This window comes from Habropoda laboriosa, unplaced genomic scaffold (assembly GCF_001263275.1).
Source record: "Habropoda laboriosa isolate 0110345459 unplaced genomic scaffold, ASM126327v1 scaffold204, whole genome shotgun sequence".
Lineage (NCBI taxonomy): Eukaryota > Metazoa > Arthropoda > Insecta > Hymenoptera > Apidae > Habropoda > Habropoda laboriosa.
Genome location: NW_017100385.1, coordinates 609,130 through 613,580, shown reverse-complemented (window position 1 = coordinate 613,580; position 4,451 = coordinate 609,130). Strand labels below are relative to the sequence as shown.

The following is a 4,451-nucleotide window of genomic DNA, read 5'->3' as shown; positions in this document are numbered from 1 at the left end:
TCGGTAAAGTGCAAAATAAACGAAATAGATAATATACTTATTAAATAAATAAGAAGAAACTGAAGGAAAAACGGAGAAAGTAATGTTTCCTAATGAATGAATTACTACAAAGAGACTATTTTTAGTCGCAAACGTGGCGATGAACAATGACATGAATAAGAATACCTTGCAAGTCCATTTCTTCGTCACGTCACACGAATTCAATGTCAGACGTTCAATGAAACTTCAACTGTGATGAAGGTTAAACATTCTCCGCAGAAGCACAGAAGAACAAAAAGTGTATTTGTTTACGAGATTTGCATTGAAAACTAGCCGCTGTATAATTAGTTAGGAAGTCAAGGATTAATCAGTTTACAATTGAAATACTATTTTTAAAATGAAGGATAACATAGAAAGGATTTTACTTTTCTTCATTTTTCCTTGGTTCTGTAATATTCACTGTTGTAAACGTTAATTGCTTTTTGAAATCGTTTAACAAAATTCTTGATATTTCAATAGAATCGTTAATTTACTAAATCCTTCTTTTTGCAAAAATCGCAATAAAATTTCTAAATGATCTTATAACGAAAATTCCTCAACGAAGAAGATAATTGAAAAATCTAATAAATATTGTAATTTGTACAACTTAGTGTACATAAATATTTACATCTACAGATTTAGAGAGTAACAATTGCGTGTCTATTTTTTACACTTAATTACTGTCGTCCAAATCACTGACTCGCGACAATATTTCCGCGCAAAATTCCACGTTCGCCGGAAAGTTCAGTCAACACAGCCGCCTAATGAGTAGGCACTTTTTTCCTTAACGAAAGGACGCTTAAAATATGCCTTTGCGAAAATCACGTTTGTAGAATTCCTTTTTATGAAATTTTTCTTTCGAAACTGACATCTTGCTCTCCTATCGTTACAGAATAATCACAAAAAGTAGAATTCTCAAAAAAAAAAGAAGAAATCTAAAAATTCTTCTATTCAGCAAAATGGTCACAAAGGAAGACGAAAGTGTGAGAAATTCAACACCACCATTATTTCTTCGAAATTAAATGTCTAAATATAATTTGTCAATTTTTCTTTTAAATTCTGCAAAATTTTTTCGACTTCTCGTAGCATGAAATATATCAACGAACTCAATCGATGACCGAGTAAATGTACGGCATTCGTCTTTTATGAAAAGGTCCAAAAATACGAGTCACGGTGGATTAAAGCTAGTCATTGGTCATCGTCGTTGATGAATCTAACAGTGTCAGAGAGAATCAAAGATCGCGTTCGTTTTTCTCGCGGAGAAAGAGTCACGCTGCTCGTGTACCACAAAAATGAAACATATTGCCAAATAGCGTCCTTGATAGAACCTTAAATTGGGCAACGCGATGGAAAGGCGACTTGTGGACGTGACACAGTAATCAGACGAATGGTCATACACCATTGGAACTTGCTGAATCGACCGTGAATTCGATCTCCATTTCACCGAAATTTCTCCATTAGTTACAGAAATTCAACTAAGCAACGAGAAACACGAGACACTCTGCTCAGTCGTCTCAGTCATACGTATTGCTTTAGGAAAAGAGGAAGAAAATTGGAGAAAACTGATGAAGATTAAACAGGAGTGGTATAAAAATTGTTGAAAATTAGTAAAAATTTTATTCGATAAGAGAGGTATGTTACCTAAGAAAGGAAGAAGAAAGTAACCGAAAATCAGTGATAGCTATTGAAAAACTTCAACGAGAAATGGGAACCAAGTGAAGGAAGAAACGAAGAAGAAAGTTGGTGAACATTAACGAATGTTACTATCGAAAAATTCCAATCAGAAATATTAACTATAGTACTCGAAAGAAGAAGAAGAAAGCTAGACCTTAAAAGAAGAAGAAGAAAACTGTAACCATAGAACATGCTGACAAAATTTGATCAGAAAAAATTGGGACATTCTGTACATAACAATTTGATAGGATTTCGTGATTTCCATAATCGAGAGTAGACAGGTAATTTCAAATAAAATGCATTTAACAGCCAATAAATCTGTACAGCAACGCTTAATATAATTCCACATAATTCTACGTTATTGTTTCTCAAAACCACGCTGCCTCTACTCTGTGCTTCACGCTAACTTTACCAAACTGACCTATTACACTGATTTTTCCAAAAAAATCTTTCGCTCGTTCCTTCTATAGATCAAAAAAATCCATTGAATCGCCAGACGAAGAGTACCGCAAGAAAACGCAATTACAGACGCATAATTTGCCCTGGAGGCGATGATGACTGAAATAAACTTGAACTATAGGAACTGGATGGCCGAGCCAGATGAGAAAAATAAGCGACCTCAACATTGTCATTGTTCTGTTTTTACCAATGATGTTTACCTCAAACGAAGTTTACGTACAAATTCTTACGTAATTTAGCGACACGCTGCTTTTGCTGGCTGAAAACGGTAACAGAACCCATGTTTCAGATACAGGTTAGGTTGCAACGGAGAGAACCGCGGTGGTGCAATCAATTTTGTTGAACGAAACGGCGTCGTCGCGTCGCGGAGATCAAAAGGAAAGTTCAAAGCGTTATTTCAAAACGTGGAAGTTGTTGCTGCGTAAACGGGAATCGCGATTATCGCAAAATTATTGAAAATGTAAGCACCACTTTCACGAAGAGACTACTCGCTTGCTTTCTAGTCGAAGCGATTTTGTAAAGGGGAGATTGAAATTGCTTTTTTTTCGGTTTCGAGCTGCTTTCGCTCTTAGATCGCGAAAGTCTCTTAGAAAATTGGAATTATTTTTTAACTTCAATCATTTCGGATTTAAAGCGCGGTTAATTACGCGAAAGAGGTTGAATCGAATATTTTGTTGAAAATATTTCTCGTAACTTTAATCGACCAAATTATTTGGAAATTGAATTTCTTTCTAATTTTTAAACACTCCCAATTTCGCTTGTTCCTAATTGGAGGAGAAATTGAAAAAGTAGTTTCTTCAAAGAGAAGAATTACTTTAAAATTCGAAGAGTTTCTAGTTTCAGTTGTAATTCACCTCGGAAGAAAATTGAAATCAGCTCTCGAAAAAAGTTGAAAACACTTTCTAATTCCACTAGTTCCTCATTTCAGCTACCAGCAGTTCCACAAAAGTCCGAAGCCCCTTTTTACCCCGGCCCTCTCAAATTTCACTTACTTTTAAGTTCCAAACTTCAATGGAGTTACAACACTCACTCCAAGAAAGTGTAATCTCATGGATACTGTCGATACCGCTTTTTACCTTGCCCAAGAAAAACGACCAAAAACTCCAGAATCCAAGAACCAACGTCCTTTCACTGTCAGTTATTTCGCCTTCATTCAGCAATCATTCAACATTACTCTTTTCAATCGCGAAACCTTTCTTCTCGTTATCAACTAAAATTCCTTCCAAGGACAATCACCAAATCCCAAAAGAAACGATTTATCACTGAACGGTAAAACAGTATCCAGTATCCACAACGACCACGAAATCTCCAAAGACCGGCGATCGTTCGATAGCGATCAGAATCTCAGGAAGATCAACGAACTCGAGGATAATCGAGCATTACCAAAATCATCTCTTACTAACTTCTTCCTTAACTAAACGACAAGTACAACTTGAACCTGGTCCACCGGAGGAGCTACGAAAATTGTTAACTTTATCGACTCACCTTGATCGATAGCGACGATACGTCGATCCTGAAGACAGTGGCGTAAAGAGATCGGGGAAGAACGTTCGACGACGACGAGCAGCCACGACCGGTCACGGAAAGAGAAATGCAAGAAACTCGTGCGACGAACCGAAGAGGTGGAGAACGGTCGATGGAGTGGGAACGATTACCTCTTGGACCGGTTCTCCTTTATATCGTGAGATGCCCCACTCTCGATTTTCTCTTCACGAGTCACAAGGAACGAAGAAAACCCGGACACAATCGATACTCAGATGCCCGGCAAAGTGGACACGCTTTTTCGGTGACACCTTCAACTTTCGTTCGTCAAGTTTGGTAACCACCGACTGTCCACGTTGTCCGAATAGATCTTCTACCCTGTTCGAGGGTTAATCAGGCACCTGTGCCTGTGACCAGGTTATTCTGGTCTCGGGTGGATGATTGTTGCAGGTGCTCATTGGGTAACGGTGTCTATGTTTGTTCCTTAACCCTTTGGTGACCAGCAGTATTGGTACAAACATTGATCTCAATTTAGTATTCGTCACTGACGCGATGATCGGTAGATAGATGACAAATTTTTAAAATAATTGTGAGGACATTAAAGGGCTAAACATGCACTCGTAACTAGGATGAGTTCTAGTTACTTGTTTTTGTTAGATTTTTTGCTTCATGTCTTTGGGTCACTATTTCGGCAATATTTCAAGTGAAATATTGAGTTTTCTTTTCTTTTTTCATTTCTTCTTGTTGGATGAAAAGTGCTGTAAAAATTATTATTATGTAAAATACATTCATACATTACACATATATATATTTTTTTA

At 37.0% G+C, this 4,451-nt stretch overlaps 1 protein-coding gene across 1 annotated transcript in view; it reads right to left on the bottom strand.

Moving 5' to 3' along the window:
- LOC108575027 (alpha-tocopherol transfer protein-like) overlaps positions 1–3,777 on the bottom strand; it is a 12,149-nt gene extending 8,372 nt beyond the window's left edge. Inside the window, exon 1 of the mRNA XM_017937723.1 lies at positions 3,637–3,777. The gene's annotated coding sequence lies outside the window, so the exon portion shown is untranslated. The remainder of the gene's footprint in view (positions 1–3,636) is intronic.
- Between the last annotated feature and the right edge of the window lie 674 nt (positions 3,778–4,451).